We start from the raw sequence: 22,261 nt of genomic DNA, 5'->3' as shown, positions 1-22,261 counted from the left end.
TGGTCCACATGCCCTCTCCTCATCAGTCATCTAAGCCCAGACTCCTTGCATGGCAGCTGAAGCCCAAGCATTACAAGAGGCAAGCCCCGTGTGCAAATATTTGTGTCAAGATGGCTATTGTTCCTTTGACCAAACCAAGGTTTGTGGCTAAGTTCAGAGTCAATATGGGGGAGCCTAAGGATATGGAGGTGTGTTTCATGGGGACCACCAGTGTCATAGTCTACCCTCACAACTTCCATTCAACTGAGGTCTAATTCACAGAGCTCTTACCCCCATTTCTCATGCTCCTGCATATACCATTCCATTCTTTTCTTCTGTGCTTTGTGCATTCTTCCCTTTCTGCATATACCACACTCCACTTAAATTATCAGTTTATATTTCGATCTTCCCTCACCCAAATGGGGCATTTGTGAATAAGGGAAGAGAAAATGTCCTATTCCTCTCTGAATATCGAGCATCTATCACAGTGTCTCCACATAGAAGGCATTTAGTTAATAACACTGAACGACACAGACTTGAATTCTTTGGAAATTCACCCAGGGCTAGAGGTAGAGCATCTCATTCAGATTGCACCAGGGCAAGGATTCCTAACCGAGGCTCTCTATTGTCACTAACGTCTGTCTGCAGTTAGTCACTTCCTTCAGTTATAAATGTAAGCAACAACCACAGGAGTGTTATCAGTAGGCGTGTGAGCTACCACCAGTGGAAACCACACGTGTTTCATATCACAATACAGATGACTTGTAGATACTGTAAATATTACAATTACAAAATAATTTCAAAATAATTTGAACAATCCGTTTTAATATGATTGCTTTTCTTTGTAGTCTTAGGTATTTTATTTTATTCCATTAGAAAAATTCTTCTGAGGAGTACATGGGCTTTACCACACCACCCAGGCCGTCTGTCGCAAGGAAAAGGAATAAGCACCTGACTTGGGAGACATTTAATACTCTTGGGAAGACCCTCCCTCCCCATCTCACTAGAACCACATCAACATTACCTTGTTTGAAAAGCAAATTCTCAGGCTCTACCACAGACCTTCTGAATCAGGAAGTCCAGGGGTGGGGCCCAGCAATCTGTGTTTCTACAAGCCTTGTAGGTGATTCTGAGGCAGAAGAGAATTTGAGAATCATTGAGCCAGGATAAACAGGAGTGAATTGAAACTGAGCTATGCAAAGGTGGCTGGAGACCATTTATTCAATCAATGAGTATAGATAAATACTAATGGATATCTCCTATTTCCTCAGCACTGGGGAAAGTACCATAGAGAAATGCTCTATATCTTAATTTCAGTGATTATAATGTAGATATATACATATATAAAAAGACTTTAGTCTGTACACTTGAGATTAGTGCGCTTTACTATATGTATGTTACATGTCAATTTTAAAAATAACTATACATAAGCACGTAATACATAATCCCTGTCTTCAAGGAACTTTCCATTCATGTTAGGAGTCCATTCATTCAGTCATTTATTTAGGACCAGACAGTGTGCTGGATGGTTAGGGCTGCAACAGTGAATGAGCCAGGCATGAATTCTGTCCTCATGAAGTACACGTTCTAGTCAGAAAATACACACGCAACTATGAAACAGTGGTAATGTCCATCATAATTATGAATAATATGTAGCACTAAAAATTACAGCATTTCACTGAGCCTAAGACAAAGTTTTTCACAGCTTAACCTTTCTGAAATAAGGATGTGTCTTACATTCTATAGTTGCCAGTTTTATTCGAAGGTTTTCCTAATGGTACAGAAAATAACGGTGCCTCTTCAGGTGACGGCGTCTTAGAGTTTGTGAAATTTGATATATTTTGAACTCTTAAGCATCATAGGATTTCAGGGATATGGAGATCTGTAAGCATTCCAAGAGTCAAACAGGGCTTCCCGGGTAAGGTGAGACCTGAGACAGATGGAAGAAAGAGTAAGATTTGTAGGAGAGGAAGAACAACAGGAGCAAGTGGAGGAGAAGCATCCAAAGGGAAGGAAAAGCTTAACAGAGAGACAGCCCTGGGGGGGACAGAGGGGGCGATGTTAAGAAGCAAGGGAGCTGAGTGACTAATAACCTGAAATCAGATTATAAAAGGCCTAGAAAATTAAGCAAATGGTGCAATTAAAAATAAGGAACAATGAAAGATTTCTGCACAGAAGAATGAAAGGTTAAGTCCAAAGTTGGTCTGTGAATGGACTCAGCAACAGGGGAGATAGATATCTATATATCTACATCTGTATCTATAGATACACATACATACATATATACCTACATATGTGTGTGTGTGTGTGTGTATATATATATATATATATATATATATATATATATATACACACACACACATGTGGGTTTTTTCAATTTTTGGTGATCACTGCTTGAGCTTGAAGGAAGGAGATGCGCTGACTCGGAACTCAGAGGCGATGAGCTCCTGGCAGAGCCATGGCAAGTACGAGAACTATGCACACAAGCGCATGTGGCAGAGACGAATGAGCCAACGCCCAGCCACTCCCCCAGACCTGGTGGGAGAGCACACCCACTGGCTGTTACTGCTCTCTAGCTGCCAAAACTCAATGATTCCTGCGGCCCCAGAGGCAGCCACACCAGCGCTGGGCTGTGGACCATTGGCCCCTCTCCACTTGGGCCTCCTAGAGCCCTAGCTGCTCAAAGACTTGTCTTCTTTTTGAAAAAGCCTCAAAGTCCTCCCGAAGTCCCCACTGAATCCTCACCACATCCAGGTGGAGTAGCTGTTACCAACCCCATTTTACAAGTACGGAGACTAGGGCCCAGAGGTGAAGCAGTTTGCCCAAGGTCACAGAGTTAGTAAGTAGCAGAGTTGGGATCCACGCCCTCTTCTGTCTCCTTGCAAGGTCTGCTCTTTGAACCCGTATTCTCTACGAGTCTTGGCCCTAACCAGACCTCCACACAGTATTTCAGACCCCCAGTTATAGATTCTGGAATTAGCACTAATATAGCTTGGGTGTGGTGTGCACCCATGTGCCCACCAAATTACAGCCTTGTCCCTAACCCTTTGTCAGGAACATACTTGCCTTTCCATAAGACCGGAACTTTACTCCTTGCTTTGCCCTTTAGTTACTCTGCCACACAGAGAGCCTACCCTGAATCCCTGACCCCTTGACCTTCTCCTGCCAGTCTCTTCCTCCCAATCATGGTCCTGATGTGAACTAGATAAATTCTGTAACCTCAACCTGTTGCCTGCCTGGTTTTGAGCATCACCCCAGTCTGCAAATTCCTGCTACTACACCCCAATCCCTGAGATTCGATTTGCCAGTTAGGTCAGTGGGTGTCTAAGGCTCCAACTTAGAAACTAGAGCTAGGCTCAGATAGAAGTAGAGCTGGCCCATAGCTTGGATGTGGAGGTAAGAAGAAATCTGAGGAGAGAAACTAGGAAGCAAGGCAGGGAGCAGGACCAACAGCCAGACTCAAAGGCCTCAATCCAAAGGAGCCTGGCAGAGAGGGGGAACCAGCCAAGAGGGAAGAAGGCTGTAACTGGAGCCAACTGTAAGGAGCAAGTGGGTGTAGAAGCAAGGATGGAGGTGCAAGCAGCACTGACTTCCCAAGCACCTGAATGCAGGACAGGGCTTCTTATAGGGTCTATGAGTATGGAGAGAATGGGCAGGCTCACCAAGCTGGTTCAGACCTGGCACTGACCTCCCCCTGGCTCCATCTAAGCCCTCAGGCATTACCAGGATTGCTGGGTGCTCTGACCACCATCCAGCCCAACCCCAGCCTCCTTCCTTGCTGCACCCACATTCATTCCTTTAGTTATACAATTTACAAACATTTGAGCCACCACTAGGATATGAGCTCCACGTAGGCAGAAATGTTGTCTATCTTTTCCATCGTTTTAAGATCTACAACCCAGAACAATTTCTGGCACATAGTAAGCACTAGATATATATTGGTTGAATGAATGAATAACTGATGAATGATCAGAAAATGTTTAGTGTCCTAGAGTATCTTCCAAGTTGTGGCAGTAACCTTCAATAGAGTGCCAGGCACATGTTGTCTGCTTGTATTTACCAACAATAAAATACGATTTCATCTGTCAGCATGTAAAGTTTGTAATCAGACATATCCTATACTAAGATCATTTAAAGTTTTCTAAGACAAGGAATAGCACATAGACTTAAGAGAAAGTAAAAATACAGCTAAGTCAGGTTTCAGAACACTAACTAATTTATTTTTTCCTTTTATTAAATTTCCAAACTAATCTTTGGTCAATGCTATCAATGCTACTAAGCATTTGTCACTGGTTTCAAAAGAATTTGCAACAAAGAATGCCTGAAGATTGCCAAAAATTACACAGTCACCATTGGAGGTAAAAAAATTATGGTGTTTGATCACAAAATTTCTAGACCCAAAAGGAAAATATTGATGCCAAGCTTTGAAATTTTACTTTGGCATACTTCTTAGGGCACTAGAACAAATAGCACTCAAAGGTTCTCAAAATGTATGTAAACTCTACATGCCGACTCCGGGATGCTGTGGTTAGTCCACTAAAGCTCCGACCGCCTTCTGCGTGCTCAGAGTAAACAAAAAACAACTCTGAGACTTGCACAGAAAACATGGCAAACCCTGAGGGGGACTCAAACTTTGAATTAAAGGAAACTGCAAGTTACCACACCGCTGACCATGAACATGTTTACATTTTGTCTGATTGGGGGCAAGGGCAGAAGGAGTTTGGGTGACTTAAAGAGCTGCTGCGGGAGGTGTGGTTAAAGTTGCCACATAGTGTCGAGAGGAAGAGGACTGGGGAATTTGGGTCAGAGGACCCAGCTACACGCAGTCAGAGGGTCAGAAGGCCCCTGACAAACTTGGGCTTGGATTGGGTAGGAACTGCCATCGGCTGGGTATGTGGGCGGAGGGAAGGAACACTTAAACAAGTAACAGATGTCACTTAAAATGATATAGGGCCGACAGAAGATTGCCTAAAGCCTGGTTTATGATCGTCAAAAGTGTCAGTCTGAGCACGGGGAATGGTTTACAAGATTCTGTTAAAGATTTTTCACTAAAAGTCATAGAATGGGTTACACTGAGTAACAAAGAGAGAAAACATTTCATTAGTCAGTGAGAACGGACCATGACATCATTCAATTTCTAATTCTTTTTTTTTTTTTTAAAGATTTTTTTTTTTTTTTTTTTTTTCAACAGAGATAGAGACAGCCAGTGAGAGAGGGAACACAAGCAGGGGGAGTGGGAGAGGAAGAAGCAGGCTCATAGCAGAGGAGCCTGATGTGGGGCTCGATCCCATAACACCGGGATCACGCCCTGAGCCGAAGGCAGACGCCCAACCGCTGTGCCACCCAGGCGCCCCTCAATTTCTAATTCTTGCTAAATTCTGCCACTCTAAGTAAGCAAAAGCAGTTGAAGCAATAGCAGATATTTTCCCTCCCCCTGGACGGGGTAATTAAATGGGAGTAAATGAGCCAATAGGAAATAAGCTCCTAGTTTAAACCTGGCCTGGCTAAGAGGGGTAGGTGGGGAGCAAGTGAGGAGCCCTAGGAGAAGTCAAAGTCATGACCACAGGCCAGAGTTTCTGCGGTCTATGTAACACCCATCCCATGCAGACAACTCTCCCAGACTCTACCCCACTCTTTCTGCTCGCCCCAGAGCCTCAGCAGAACAGTGATAGGGTTTGGGACAAGTCAAAGCCTGAGCTCTACTAGCTGCTACACCTATCCCTAGGAGGAGGCCTGGATCATTAGGAATACCGCCCTGGGCTTAAGAGGTCAGAGAACGAAATTTGCATAAATTAGTGCCACTTCCTCCTTTCTTCACTGTGTCTGTTTTGCAGCTTATTTACTTTCTGAAGCGCTTGATGCTGAGTGTGAAACTTCAAAGCACCATGAGGGTTAGCTATGAAGGAAAGGAAACATTCTAGTCCCTAGAAGCTGTTTTGCAACTTGGAGCAATGCTTAGTGTTTCCAGGCAACTGGACTGTCTGCAGCTGAATCCCAACTAACAGATGGGCTGGTGAGGAGGGCCTGGGAAATGCTGGATGCACCATCACTAGCCAAGCTGGCCGGGGCTTGGAGCAGGGCTCAGCCTAAGCCAGAAACTAAAGTGCTAGGCAAGGAAGCAGAGGCAGAAGCCCAACTGTATGGATTTTGGCAACACAAGAAAATTAAGGAAGAGATGCTTGAGATATTTCAGAAAGCAAGAAGCCTCAGAGCCAGAGAAGTAAGCTGGAATCCAGACTGTCATTTCCCATTAGCGTAGGGCAACCTTTGACAAGCTTCTTAACTTCTCTAAGACTCAGGTTCCTCAGGTATAAAACAGGAATCATACGGGGACGTGGTGAGAATTAAGCTTTATAAAGTATGGAGACCCCAGATACATAGGCTTTCGTTCTATCTTTGAAAGCAAAGAAAGGATCTTAGCAGCACAGCAAGGACCACAAAGAGAGAGGGTATTTGATAAACGTGTGCTAACAAATGGGGGCAAAAATTGCATTCCAGACCCCATCTCCAGGTGGGGTTGAGGTTGCTAGCCTACACATTCTCATTATACTCCTCAAAGTGAAGTTCATGAACCACTGACGTGACCTGGGAAGTTCTTTGAAATGTAGGCTCTCTGACCCACCCCAGACCCAAATATCAGATATCAACTTTGGCCTGATTCCCAGGTGGTTTGTCTGCACGTTAAACTTTAAGAAGCACTACTCAGTCAAGACTGACTGGAGGAATGAGGAAGTCTGAGTCTCCTGGTAGTGGCTTCTCGTGGCTCCAGCTGAGGGGGGGGGGGGCGGGGAGGCACGGCCCGTCAGCAAGTATCCAAACGGATTCCTTAAATTGTGACCATCATCTCTCAAGGTTTGAGCAGAAGGCCAGGCTGCTTTGCTGCAGAGGAGCTGGGAGCCCAACCTGGTTGGCAGGGGTAGTGTACAGATTCCACAGATGGGTGAGCAAAGGTTGACTTTCAGAGCCTCAGCCTGGACTCAAAGGCAAGAGAACAAGGAGGCAAGAAGCCAAGTCCTGGGGACTCAAGTAAGTGAGAAGCTGAAATAGGTTATGTTGGTCTATAGAGCCAAAGTCTAAAGAATAAGTGTGGAAGAAAAAAAAAGCAGACAATTCAACCAGTACTTACGGTGCCACTTATGGGTAAGACAGGGAGTGATTTCTCGTTTTAGGAGATGTTGGTCCTCCTTCTCGGGCTCACGCTCTTTCACATGTAGATGAATGTGTCCTTGTGCGGTTGTAGTCTGAGGGGACTCAGCATCACAACACACTTGCTCCTTAGGAAGGCAGGTGAGAGGCTTGCTGGAAGGTTCCTCTGACCTGCCAATGGAAAGAGACATCAGTCAAGGTGGGAAAGTGGAAATTTCAGGGACCGTTTTGGAAAGTTCTGTGAAAAAGTGAACAGGAAGTCCCAGAACCAGGATTGCCCACACCACAATCCTGTGTGTTTTCAGTAAGGAATGGGCCACTCCTTGGGAGACAATACACCCACACCCCTACTAACCTGGATAGCCTTCTCTCAAGGGGAGCAGCACAGAATCCTATTATCCAAGGACGTGAGATCTAGCGGGGACTTGGTAGCTTTCAATCACTTTTTAATCCATGGAACCCTATTTTCTAACACTACTGGATCCCCAACATTTGAAATGGATATGAATGCAGCTGTTCTTACTGAAGCAGAAGCTGGAGCCCAGAGCCATTCCCTTCCACCTCCTTCACCCCTTGGCCCTCTGGGCTCCTGGGTGGAACCCCCTCGGTTCCACAGGGCAGTCTGAGAAGCACTGCCGTGCACCAGTCCTAGTGTTACACAGGTGAGGAGAGGGAGGCCCATGCTGACAGATCTTCCTCGACCTGGCACTGGCTCCCATCACTCTCCATGTGACACCCTATGGTTTACCCACTGTGGACATTCTTCAGTCCTCAGAACATGCCATGCTCTCTCTTCTGGGCCTTTCTTTATACTCTTCTCTCTGCTTGAAACACTCTCTGCTCCTCTTCACATCTCCTTGTCTTCCCACTCTACCCCTGCCTGCCTGACTCCTCAGTAACCTGCGGATCCTAGCAAAGGCCTGTTTGTTCTACTCACTGTGCCCAGCGCAATGCCTGGTCAGTAGTCAGTACGGCACGTCTCTTTGTCCAAGAAGTAAATGAGCACACATGCAGCAGCCTCGCCCCACGGCTGCTTCTCCAGCTCAAAGGTGCAGGAATGCTGACAGCCCCTCCACCCAGATATGGGGTGGCTGTGAGCAAATCCTTGTCCAGTCCATGTTGATTCCTTCTCAGGGAGTGTTGATTGGTGTACAACAATGTGAGGCTGAAGATCCAAGTAATGGGAAAAATGTGAAGGAAATGCAAAGTGAGAGACACACTTAGAAAATGTTGGTAGGTCCATGTAATAGCAGCCTTCCAAGTGGCCATCCAGAGTTATTGGCAGGTATCTGTTTCTTATGATGACAGTTTTCAGATTATCATCCTGACCTGCCACCCTGAAGGTTTAGGGGAAAAAAAAATAAACGGTCTTAAATCAGACTACCTTCTAACCCCAGGAAATATATTTGACATTACTAGTAGATAATCTTCCAAAAGTTCTGAAAGAAATTTCTCACTACTTCACTGATGACAAAATACAGGCATAAAACATGCTACCTAGTATATCTCAGGCATTTCTATGGTGGATGCATGAATCTCTCCTGGAACACCCACCTGATGATTAAAGGAAAAAAAAGCCAAATAAATATGAAGTAATGATTCACTAAAATTTTTCTGAATGTGCAAGCAGATGCAAATGCTCAGTCAACATATTCCCAATTAGTATGTGGGCAGTAAATTGTTAAGAAAAACTAATGATCTCTTTATTAAAGATTTTATTTATTTATTTGACAGATAGAAAGAAAGCACAAGCAGGTGGAATGGCAGACAGAGGGAGAAGCAAGCTCCCCACTGAGCAGGGAGCCCAATGTGGGGCTCGATCCCAGGACCCCGGTATCATGACCTGAGCCAAAGGCAGACACTTAACCGACTGAGCCACCCAGGCATCCTTAATTATCTCTTTAGATAGTATTACTCCAAACATTATTTTTACAAGCTTTATAGAATGAGTCATCAGGTTAACTCAAGTCTCTGCTTAAGCATCATTTTATTTAAAATGACACTTCCTGGTAAACAGGTTTTAATTAAAAAGGAAAATTACATTTGCATCCTTCAAAGATAAAGGAGAAACTACAGACTATTTCACTATCTACACTCTCTGTCTCTACATATCTTTGGCACCAGTTACAAAGGAAAACTACCTGGAAGGATAATTTCTCCCACAATAATCCCTTCTGATTAGATAGGATTTAGCAACTTACAAAGTACATTCACATACATGATTTCATTTGCTCCTGTCATCCCTGTATGGCAGATGCAACAAGAATTAGTGTTAACTTCAGGTTAGAAATGAGGATGCGTGGAAGCCATGGGAGCTTTGTGACTGGCTCATGGTCACCGTGCTAGTAGGCGTTCAGCCAGGCTTTGAATCCAAGGTTTGTGATCACAGGTCTATCTCAGAGCTATCATTAGCACGTAAACTGTGGTTAAGTCTGCCTGATGTCTTAGATCATATCGTAGACGGCCCTTGAAGCTCTTCTAGTTGCTGTGGTTCTCAAACTACACTTCTTAGAACCACAAAGGTCCATAGTGATGACTAGGAAGCCACCGTAGGGAAAGTGAGAAGACAGGATCCTAGGCTCTGTTGGGCACCTGGGTGGCTCAGTCGGTTAAGCGTCTGCCTTTGGCTCATATCATGAGCCAGGAGTTACGGGATCGAGCCCCACAAAGGACTCCACTCTCAGGGAGACTGCTACTTCCTCTCCTTCTGCCCCTCCCCCAGCTCCTTCTCTGTCTCAAATAAATAAATAACATCTTTTTTTTAAAAAAAAAAAGGAGCTCTGTTTTCATGTCTCCTATACTAATGTTTTCAAGAAAAATTTCTTTGGAAGAAAGTATTCCTCTGCTTAAAAAAATTTCTGAAACTCCAGTATAACTAGTCCAAACTTCTCATTGTATATATTGGAAAAGACCCACAAAGATGACATAATTTGTCCATTTTCACACCCAACTAAGATCAGACACCAGATGGTTCTCTCACACTCAGTCCAAGACCCTGTGGGATAAGAGTTAAGTCTCTCAGGACAGTGTTTTATCTCCAGCTGAAGCTTCCCAAGCTGAGTGTGTGTCATGATCATCTACGGGGCTTGTCACAGAGTTCTGGGTCCCATGTCCAGAGATTCTGATTCAACAGGCTTGGAGTGGGGTCTGGGAATTTGCATTCCTAACAGATTTCCTGGTGAGGCTAATGCTGCTGAACCACATATCTACAGGATACAAAACAACTGAAAAGTCTACTGAATTGGCCAGCTAATTGTGCATTTCCTCATTTTTATTTCACTCTGGAAAAGTGGGAAAGGGACATTTCTCCTCCAGAATTTATAACCATGCTGCTACACATTCGTTAACACCTAGTGTTGCTATTCTATCACATCAAGATCCCAAACCCTCTGTGTAGCAGATGATGTTATGTCCCAGCGCATTCCCCCTCATCCAACCTCTGCGTTCACTGGCACAGTGAACAGTGTGGCAGTTTCCATGCACACAGCAGCTTTCCATCTCAGTGGGTGGCATCTCTTTGGTATCTCTGTCTGAGGACTTTCTTTAGCCACGTGTGTGTGTGTGTGCATATGGGTATGTATGTCTCTGTGCGTGTGTGTGTGTGTAATTAATGCCCCCATTTTCCAGGACATCCTTCAAACACTGAGGACATGAATCTGCAGATAAACACTCCAGCTTAACCTCTCTCTCGGTGGGATAATTTTGAAGCTTGCTCAAATGACTCCTCAGAGGATCCCTAGTGAGATTGTGCCCCAGGTTTACACAGCAGTAACTCACTCATTCATCACCCCTCACTGGCATTTCTCCCTTTCCCATTCATTTCCCCCCACTTCCTCATTTGTGCTTCCTGAGATCACTTCCTAAATAAGCCACCTGCATCCCACATTCTTGTCTCAGGGTCTGCTTTTGGGGAAACACAAATCAAGACACTCTATCTCATGGTTGTTCACCAAATTCACAGTAACATCACCTCCTAGCTGACCCACACCTGTTCTTGCTCACTTTTCAGATCTAGGCCCTGAGGTTTTATCCACAGGTCTTCCAATAACACCACTAACACCAAGTTAGGGTGAACTGGATAGGCGTTAATAAGCAAATGATACATTGACTGTTGCTGCCTTAACAGTAGCAGAAATACAGACAGTCCAATGTGTGGATACTCATGATTCATTAACTGGATACTTTAGTCACTCTTCAGAAAGAGGCACAAGTTCATTGGTCAGATCTGAGAAGTATGCGAGCTTTAAAAAAAAAAGTGGCATTATGCATAGTTTTTCAGGGCATTGATATAAATATAAATATTTTTAAAACAGTTCATTCTGAAATGGAGATAAATTTCCTTTTGTACTGTTAAAGCAAGATTAACCTTCAGCAAATATTTACATTTGAGGAGTGGAGTTTCAGCAGTGATGGCATTGACATTTGTCAAACTGTAGTGCAAATTGCAATTTAAAAAAAGGACTATGTGAGAAACAATTAAATTGTCCTCAAATTAAGGCCAAACAATAGACAGATCCTTGGTTAAAAAAAACAGTAAAATGAGGGGCGCCTGGGTGGCGCAGTCATTAAGGGTCTGCCTTGGCTCAGGGTGTGATCCCAGCCTTCTGGGATTGAGCCCCACATCAGGCTCCTCCGCTAGGAGCCTGCTTCTTCCTATCCCACTCCCCCTGCTTGTGTTCCCTCTCTCGCTGGCTGTCTCTGTCAAATAAATAAATAAAATCTTTAAAAAAAAAAAACAGTGAAATGAATCAAACTTCATCCTAAATAATGGATCTATTATATGCATTTCATTCCACTCATTGTTGTTGATGGCTTAATTTTTTTCCTTATTTAAAAAATGGTCCTATTGTGGGATAACTGACATATAATGAACTGAACATATTTAAAGTGTACAACTTGGGGCGCCTGGGTGGCACAGCGGTTAAGCGTCTGCCTTCGGCTCAGGGCGTGATCCCGGCATTATGGGATCGAGCCCCACATCAGGCTCCTCCGCTATGAACCTGCTTCTTCCTCTCCCACTCCCCCTGCTGTGTTCCCTCTCTCGCTGGCTGTCTCTATCTCTGTCAAATAAATAAATAAAATCTTAAAAAAAAATAAAATAAAGTGTACAACTTAATAAATGTTGACATATGTATGCACCCATGAAACCATCATGCTAAGTTATTTTTGAAAACAATATTATTGAGTTTTAAGTCTATATTATTTTGAAATCCAATTTCTGGAATAATCCATTAATTATCATATTGATGCAGTGATTCGTGGTGGGCTAAAAGCTCTTTACATTGCTCCCTATTTGAAATGACTACATAAGTATGCTCAAAATAATTGGTTGGCACAACTCCGTAGAACTTAGGAATAGTTGGCAAATAATAATAAAAGCTACCACTTATTGAGAATCTATCATTGCCAAGAGCCATTTTGTAGTTCTATAGACAAATCATTTGTAACTCTTACAACAATCCCATGAGGTAAGCGTTATCAATTCTGTTTTACAAGTGAGCAACCCCTAGGGCTAGAACATGACAGAGCTGGGAACTACATTTGCTCTGCTATGTAATATTCCCCAAACTGTTCGCTTGTTTATTTTTTATTTATTCAACAAATACACACCAGACCCTGAGATAGATGGTGAAGACATAGCCCTGAAGGTGATTGACATGGTTCCCAACAGCATAGTTTATAGCCAATGATGAAGAAATTTACTATTTCATTGAAATATTACACAAATGATCAATTACAATAGTTATGAATGCCTATGGAGAAGTAGAAGGTGCTGTAAGAGCATGAGTTGGGGACCTGATGTAGTTTGGGGGCGGGCAGTTAGAGGAGGCAATCATAAGGAAGTAATGTTTAAGCTAAGACTCGAGAAATGAGTGATCTATGGTTTTTTAAGCAGGGAAAGTGACATGATCAGATTTGCAAGGCTATTTATGGGAAAGCCACTTACACAGTAGTGGGAAGTGAAGGAGGGAAAAACGTCTTCCTTGAGAATTGCCAACTGCAAGCTCAACCCTCAGGCAGGGGTGGAACCAGAACCCACACACCTTTGTAGCACAAGAGTAGCTCATCATACCTAAATATTGTTCACAGTGGCTCTGGGTTAGTTAATGCTCTCAGGCATCTAGGTTAGTAAAAGCAAACTTCCAGGAAAAAACCCAAAAAACAAAAAACTTTAAACCATCTATCAAAAAGTTCACCCATTTAAGGTTTTAATGAACATGAACTCACAATCAAAACCCCACGGACATGGAAGAAGCTGCTGCGAGCAGACATTGGCAGAAACAATGAAGTCAGAACTGCGGAGACTGCAGATAGGATTGGAACCATCAGATTCAAAAATAAAATAAGTTCCTTTGATATATTTAAAGAAATAAGAACATCAAAAGTGTAATTAAGAAGCAAGGTATTTTACACATGACTTCACTCAAATGTAGAATTTGAGAAACAAAACAGAGGATCATCGGGAAAGGGAGGGAAAAATAAACTAAGATAAAATCAGAGAAAGGGAGACAAACCATAAGAGAATCTTAACTCTAGGAAACAAACCGAGGGCCGCTGGGAGGCGGGGGTGGGGAGATGGGGTAACTGCGTGATGGGCATTAAGGAGGGCACTTGATGTGATGAGCACTGGGTGTTATATACAGCTGATGAATCACTAAATTCTACCCCTGAAACAAGAAGAAGAAGGAGGAGGAGGGGGAGGAGGAGGAGAAGAAGAAGGAGGAGAAGAAAAAGAAGAAGAGGAAGAAGGTATTTACAAACTGTTCAAATAGATTTGAAAAAGAACAGAGAGCTACTAAAAGTTTTATGTGTAGTTAGATAGCATTAATCTTTTCTCTCTTAAAATGTTGTGCCTATTTTCTTCCAGGTTTGTTGCTTCTGTTTAATTTGTGGTGATCTTTGTCACTCATTCCTATATTTTTTGTTCTTTCAAGGTCAAATCTGTCCATCATTTGCCTTTATGGTTTTTGCAGCTTGCCTCCTGCTTAGAAGTATTTTTCCTACTCCAAAGTTATTTTAAGAACCCTTATTTCTTAATGTTTATTAGTTCATTTTAATCTGGATTTTATATTAACACAGGAATCTAATATTGTTTTTAATATATTGCATTTGGAAGTTCCGACACTGTTTATTATGTAAACCTTTCTTTCTCACTAATTTGAAATATCACTTTTAACGTAAACTAATTTCTTGATCTAGTCAATGAGAATTTAGCTCTCTTACAACTTCCGACCTCACTTACTCTCCCCCCATCCTCCCAATTTTGGGTTAAATTATCAGTCACTTCTTTTATAACAAAAAAGCATACAAATATTACACTGATGAGGCAGGTAATTACTATGATGATGTTTCTTTTTTTTATAATCATATTTTTTTTTATTATATTATGTTAGTCACCATACAGTACATCCCTGATGTTTCCTTTCTTGAACAACTTTTTGTTTTTCCAGGAGTTAACAATCATCTTGTTATTTTCAGTTGCAAAGTTTCCTATTAATCTATTCAAATGCTAGATTGGACTTGTCAAACACCTATTGTTATTATTTTCCAGACACTAAAATATATCAAATAATCTGTCTGTTCCATTTTTTTTCCTGGCAATCTCCCCCTCAGAATTCTCAAGTTCTCCTGCTCCATGTGGGCTAATTACTTTCTAGGCTTATGGCACAGCTGTCAGCTGGCATTTCCCTTAGTGCTTTGCCCTACTGGATCCTTCAAATATCAGTATGTGGAGGGGTTTTGTCTTTAGAGAAGCAGCCTCCAGTCTCCTGCCTAGGGGACATACGCCTGATGGCTATTTGGAAGAAGGGTCTTTGTGGCAGGAGATCTAAGAAAGAAGGCTGGCGGGAACTTGAACTTTTAATCAGCATGTTTCAGACTCCTACCATTAACCCAACCCTACCTCACCCGGAATGTCTCATGTCCTGAGGCTGTCTGGGTCTCTCTTGCTCATTATCTCCAGAGAACATGCTTCCTGTCGCCTGTGGAAGGTAGCTCCCTGACTTCAAAGGACAGGGAAGAGAACCTTTGGCTTTAATATCTACATTAAAAACTTCAACCAATCCCTGCACTTCACTCACCTTCAGTGTACTTGGGACCAGCTCCAGTCCTGCATCCTCTGTGGACTCCCAATAGCAGCCTCCTCTGCTCTAAGTCATGTTTTCCTTCTCCACTCATTTCCCACCAGTCAAAATTTTTTTCTGAAATCTTTCATTTGCTCACATCTCCTTTCCAATTTTCTCAGTCCTTGTGGATTTATACTCCCTCCAACCCTATCCCGTCCCACCTCTCCTTATTTAGTGATGTTTCTGTAGGAGGAGATAAGTGCAGCTATATTTAACTAGAAGTGTCTCAACCTTATGGTGCCATATATGTACGTATAGGTAGCACTGTGACGTATATAAAACCCCACCCTCAATGAAGCAACCACTGATCTGCTTTCGGTCCCTATAGATTAGTTTGCATTTTTGAGAGTTTTATATAAGTGCAATCATACATATGTATTCTTATTTGCCTGGATACATCTGTGGATAGATTTGATCTTTATTCAATTTTTAAAAAGCAGCTTTATTGAGGCATACAAAACCACCAGTTTTAAATGTAGGGTTTGAGAAGTTTTGATAAATGAATATCACATGTAATCACCACTACAGTCAAGATACAGAACATGTGAAAAGGAATATTTTAAATTTTAGCAAAGATTTAAGGGAAACACAAAGTTTCTTAGTTTCAGAGAAAGTCATATGCTGTATGTGTGCAACATTCAAGCATCATCCCATGAACACACAAAACCAAATGCCATTTAAACTCTCTTTTCAAGTTACACAGCTGTGAGAACTTGCATTCTTGATTATTTACAGGGAACTTTTGTGACTGGCTTCTCTCTCTCTTTTTTTTTTTTTTTTTACAAATACCTCTTTGGTGCCTTAGGAAATAACTTCAAAGATAAAGTAACAGAAGAGGGCTTGTAAGGGAGTGAGATTAAAACCTAAACTACATTTGCATACTGTTTTTACTTTGATTCATTCCCTGCAGTGACTCCTCTGTCTCCAGCCAGTCCACAGACCTACTGTGGAAAGTGTCACCCAGCCCATAAGTTTCTGTCAGCCACGCTGTCTCAGGGCTCCGCCCTCCTATTTTGTCTCCCAGCCTCCAGTCTCTTCCCATTCCATTCCCACCTAAATATTCCTGTTCATTAATCTTTCTGAAGTCTTGCTTTTATGCTGCGAAACCTTGCACAGCCCCCAGGGCTCACAGCGTAAGGTCTGAGTTCCCTAACGCCACCTTCGTCTTTATGTGCTCCACCTGTTTGCGCTGCTGCTGTGGGCAGCTGGGAGCCCACAGACCATCTGGGGCTCAGCCCGGCTACTGTTGTGCAGGGTGGGCTGTGTATGTTTTATCTTTCCCGACCCCAGCTCAACATGTGGAATGGCCTGGGGCTAGAAAAACAGTATGTGTTGCAAATACTGTATTTGTTGCAAAGGGATAAAAATTTACACCTGAAGCTTTATTTAGAAAGCCTAGTAAGGTTTTTAATCACCTACTGTAAAGAAACTTCAGGGACTTATGTGAATGTGGAGATTTAGGTATCACAATAACTTAGAGGTTTTATGCTGTATTGTCATTTATTTGTCAAATACAGAGCATGACATGCCTGCGTTGCTTTCTGCAAAGGATCGCCATTTATTCATTTATCCAAACATTCATTAAATATCTCTTGAGCATCTCTTACATGTCAGGGTCTGTGCTAGGCATCGGCGGTATATTGGTGAAGCAGAGAGATATTGTCTATAACCTGACAGAGCTAACACATTAGCTGAATGAGTCATTTTGAGAGTAAGCAGAGCTAAAGAAGGAAGGTAAAGAGGGAGCTGTGGTGGACACCACTGCCCTGCTCACATCCCCTCAGCACTCACCAGGCAAGCCGAAGGCTTCAAGACTTCTCTGGCCCACAGCGGGCAGAAGCATGCTCAGCCCTCGCACGGTGTAGGCCAACAGTGCCAGGGGATCAATGCCATCAGGAAGAGCCCTCAACCGATGGTGAGGGAGAAAGCAGAGTTAACTACCCAGCTTCCTCTCCTTGCGGGTGAGACAGCTCTGGGGGTGTTCTATGCCATCATAGCCAGGGCTGCCATAACAAAATGCCATCCACTTAGTGGCTTAAACAACAGAAATGTATTTTCTCACAGTTCCAGAGGCTGGATGGCTGAGATCAGGGCGCCAAGATGGGTGGTTTCTGGTGAAGCCTCTCTTCCTGGCTTGTGGGTGGCCACCATGTCACTGCATGTTCACATGACCTCTTTTTTATGTGCTCTCTCAGAAAGAGAAAGAAAGAATTCGGGGGAGCTCCCTGGTGTCACTTCCTATAAATACACAAATCCTACTGTATCAAGGCCCCACCCTTAAGATCTCATTATAGGCCCTCCTTAATTTTTAATTATCTCCTTATTATCCCTATCTCCAAATGCAGTCATATTGAGGGTTAGGCTTCAACATATGAATTTTGGGGAAACGCAATTCAGGATATGGCATATATTGTTTCCCAGAGTTCCCCAGTGAGACTGAGCCCGTTACCCATCTCCCAGTAGTCTGTTCATTAAGGCACTCTGAATAAGCCTCTTTTTCTTCCTTCCTCATTCCTCCACTTCCTATCACAGCTTCATGAGACTACCTCCCAAATGAACCACTTGTTCTCAAATCCCAACCTCAGGGAACCCCACCAATGACTGGAGCCCATCACAGGGACTTGACTTGTGCTCGGTGGGCCTGAATGTTAGAGAGGCTTACCAGCTATGTCAGGAGTTCTTTCCTCAGGGCTCTGTGGGAAGCCACTTAAGGTGTTAAGCAAAAGAATGAATCTCTGGCAGAATATGCAGAAAGGATTCAAAGAAGTAAAACGCTCATTCAGGGCAACTAACTGGGAAGCTATTTCTTCAGTCAAATCAGGAGGACTGTGATCAGTGCTGGGGAGGAGGCAGTGAAGACAGAGCCTGGCACAGTGCCTGCCTCACCCATAGTCACTGCTGAATAAAGATTTTTGGATGAAAATTAAACAATGGGTTCTATGTACCTCTAGATAGACTGATAGAACTTGAAGATTGATTACATTTGGGATTTGAGGGAAAAGAAAGAGTCAAGAACAACTCCCAGTCTTCTAGCTTGAACAGCTGGGTGGATGTTGGTGCTATTGACGGAATATGGACCATAGCCTTGAGGATCAGCAGGTTGGAGGGGTGGGAGATAATGAGTTTTGGGCATGATGTGCCTGTGAGACATCTAATTGATGCTGAGTAGGCAGCCGAGTATACAGGTTTGAAGCTAGGTCAGAGATGCATATTTGGGTCCCACCAGATACAGAGTGCAGCAAGCCCTTGCCAGCCACAGGGGAAAAATGACCAGAAGAGCTCCACATTTTCCTACTTTCCGGCATTCTCTCTAAAATAATATTTTAGAAGGAGTATGAGGGAGAACTGATATTTACCAAGAACCTACTATTTGCCAGGAATTAGACCAGATGTTTATTCTTCAGAACAGCCCCAAGAGGTATGCAATATTATCTCCATTTACAGATGAGGAAATTGAGGTACAGAAAGGAGAAGTAATGTATCCAAGTTCACAGCTGGTCAGTTGCTTCAGAGAAACTCTGGACTGTCTTAGTCCAAATTTTTGTTAAAGAAAATAAGCACCAGGAATATATAAATAAGCACAGTCTATATCCTGTGTGTCCTAGTCTTACCAGGCTCCACAATGAGCAATTCCCAACGTCAGGTGCATTCACTAGGAGGGTCTTTTGATTTCAGGGTCCAAATACCATTCTCTCTGCACCCCCCTGTTCAGCTAATCTTCCCTCATTTGGACAACTCTCTTTCCAAGTGGTCCCACTGCTGGTGACCCCCTTGTGGTATAGGCCCAACTGCAGTCTTCTCTCAATTTCTGTCTCTGTAGATTTGCTTTTTCTGGACATATCATTTAAATGGGATCATAGAAGGTGGTCTTTTGCAATGGTTTTCTCAGCTAGTGTGATGAATAAAAGGTAAAATATTTAGTATTTCCTCAACACCCAAAACCTCATTATTTCTTTTTATTTAAAAATATAGCACACCATCTTGGATTTGCTAATACTGATACACAGTCCTGAAAATGCCCTAATTATTTTTCCTTCTGCAAACAGATTTTTTTTTTGTAGATCTGCATCAAACTTATACATTTATTTGGAAAGATTAACATTGACATTATTCAATGTTACATATTTTCTACACCAGGTACATAATATTTCCTTTCCAATCCAGTCTGTTAAGTCAAAAGTTTTGGGAACTTTAAAAAAATTATTATTTAGGTTTTGAACATATACTATCTGTATTAAACTCTTTTCTGATGTTATTTTTATATGGCACATTTCCCCCACAGTCTATTCTAAATCATTATTTCTGATAGACAGGAAAACTATTGAATTGTGTACAAAAATTTTGAGAAACAGTATTGGGGTTTTTTTCAAAAGATTAAAAAATAGGATTGCCATATGATCCAACAATCCCATTTTGGAGTATTTATCCAAAACAATGAAAATTTGGATCTCAAAGAGATATCTACACTCCCATGTTCACTGCAGCATTATTTACAATACCCAAAATATTGAAACAACATAAATGTCCATTGATGGATGAATGGATAAAGAAAACATGGTATATTCATACAATGGAATATTATTTAGCTTCAGAAAAAGAAAAAAATCCTGCCATTTGCAACCAAATGGATGAGACTGGAGGACATTATGCTAAGTCAAATAATCCAGACACAGAAGACACAAATACTGCATGATTCCACTTATATGAGGTGTGTAAAATAGTCAAACTCATAGAAGCAGAGGGTAGATTGGTGGTTGCCAGGGGCTCAGGGGAGGGAGAATAAGGAGTTGCTGCTCAACAGGTATGAAGTTTCAGTTACATCAGATGCATAAATTGTAGAGATCTGCTGTTAAATACAGCGCCTACAGTCAACAACAATGTACACTTAAAATTTTGCGAGAGGGTAGATCTCACGTTGTGTTCTTACCACAGTAAAAAAAAAAAAAATCAACCAGAAAACAATTATACAAACACAGTTCTTAAAAGATGGAAGTCAGAATCTACACTGCCTCATTCTCCAGATGTGAGGCAGTGTCACTCCCTATGCTGTAATTCTTTAATGTGTTTGTTGGAGGCAGAGTTTCACAGACTACTTCCTGGTGTGGGGGTGGGCATCTCACCTGAGTCATAGAAGGTTCCAGAGATTGGGCAAGCTTATAACTTGAGCCAAGGAGATGAGGTCATTCTTTTTGCTAACCATTGCAATCTTGTAAAAGGCAGAGACGGTGACATGTTTCCTGGACCAGAAACTAAACCTATGTGAGAAGCCCTTAGGCAGAAGAAGATGGAAAGTGTGATCAGTGGAGTTCATTGTGGACTCTGTCCCCACTTTGACCTCTCCCAACACCTCCATACTGTAGCCAGAGTGAACTTTCATCATGAAAGATGATTTCAAGGACCCATCACAATCTGTCCCTGCTCACTTCTCTCTAGCCTTCAGGCTACCTCCTCTCCTCTGAGACCCAATTCTCTAAGCATTAGTAAATTTCTTTCAGCTCCACAAGAAACTCATCGATTTCATTTTTACCTGCAGGGCTTTGTCCATGCCTGTTCCTTTGTCACAGCCCCTTTCACATCCAACCCTCCAAATGCCTGCTCGTTGTCAACTCGCAATCCAGACTTCTGTTCCTCTAGGAATTTTTCCCTGAGCCTCAAGACTGGGTTAGGTTTTCCCTTTCCAGGGGTTTTTACCCCTATTCCACAGGTTATCCAACTGTGTTGTGATTGCCTATTAACTTGTCTGCTCCTTGCTCCCCCTATACTGAAAGCTCCTTCAGGCAGAGACAGAGTCTGCCCAACATCTAACCTCATGAGATACCCTAAGTTAGAACTTCCCAATCAACTTGCTCCCAAACTCCTGATCTATAGACATTGAGACAATAAGTGATTGTTGTTGTCTTGAATCACTAAATTCTGAAGTGATTCGTTATATAGTAATGGATAACTAATACACTATCAAAACTTAGTGGCTTCAAACAACCATATCCCAGATTCTGCAGGGTAGCAATTGGCAATTTCTTGTTCCCTGAGGCATCAACTGTGGCACAATTCAGCAATACTCAGCTGATGGGTTTGTTGGGCAGATCCAAGAGAGCTTCACTCACATGTCAGGCACTTTTTGGGCTAGAAGGTAGGCTTCGTTGGAACAGATGACCATGGGGCCTACATTTGGTCTCTCCAGCATGGCTGTCTCAAAGCAGATGGACTTTTTACATGGCAGCTGGCTTTCCTCAGAACAAGTATCCCAAAAGAACCCAGAGTTCTGCATGAGTTTTTATGACCTAGCCTTGGAAATAATGTATGGTCATTTCTGCTATACTCTCTTGGTTGAAACAATCATAAGACCATCTAGATTCAAAAAGAGGAAAGAGAGACCCCACCTCTTGATGGGAGGAGTATCAAAGAATTTGTAGCTATTTTTTGAAAAAATCAGCTAATTATTAAGGTATAATTTGCATGCAATAAAATGCACCTATTTAAATATGTAATTTGGCAAGTTTAAACAAATGCCTGTACCCTGTAACCACCACCACCATGAAGTTAGAAAACATTTCCTTCGGGGCACCTGGGTGGCACAGCGGTTAATTGTCTGCCTTCGGCTCAGGGCGTGATCCCAGCGTTATGGGATCGAGCCCCACATCAGGCTCCTCCGCTATGAGCCTTGCTTCTTCCTCTCCCACTCCCCCTGCTTGTGTTCCCTCTCTCGCTGGCTGTCTCTATCTCTGTTGAATAAATAAATAAAATCTTAAAAAAAAAAAAAAAGAAAACATTTCCTTCATCCCAAAGTGCCCTCCTGCCTCCTTGCAGTGAAGCCCCTCTCCCTTTCGGAGCTAGGCAACCACTAATCGGCTTTCAGGCTCTTCTAGAATTCTGTATGATACACTATATAGTTTTCCACATTTGACTTTTTCACTTAGCTAAATTCTTTTGAGACCCATCATGTTGTCTGTTGCATGTATCAACAGTTCATTTCTTTTTTATTGCTAAGTAGTTGCTATTGTATGCTATAA

The 22,261-nt window shown here is 42.6% G+C and overlaps 1 long non-coding RNA gene across 2 annotated transcripts; it reads right to left on the bottom strand.

Moving 5' to 3' along the window:
* Positions 1-1,119: 1,119 nt before the first annotated feature.
* On the bottom strand, positions 1,120-21,787 carry LOC117803353. 2 transcript variants are annotated; one of them, XR_004627118.1, is made up of 4 exons: positions 20,372-21,787; positions 8,063-8,462; positions 7,106-7,296; positions 1,120-1,909 (listed from the first exon to the last, which is right to left on the bottom strand). It is a non-coding gene; the product is annotated as an uncharacterized LOC117803353 (long non-coding RNA). The 2 variants fall into 2 exon arrangements; XR_004627119.1 differs by lacking the exon at positions 20,372-21,787 and adding an exon at positions 17,043-19,428.
* Between the last annotated feature and the right edge of the window lie 474 nt (positions 21,788-22,261).

The sequence above is a fragment of the Ailuropoda melanoleuca genome, chromosome 8 (assembly GCF_002007445.2).
Source record: "Ailuropoda melanoleuca isolate Jingjing chromosome 8, ASM200744v2, whole genome shotgun sequence".
NCBI classification, from domain to species: Eukaryota; Metazoa; Chordata; class Mammalia; order Carnivora; family Ursidae; genus Ailuropoda; species Ailuropoda melanoleuca.
The sequence above is the reverse complement of the archived record's forward strand: the minus strand, read 5'-3'. Positions and strand labels throughout refer to the sequence as shown.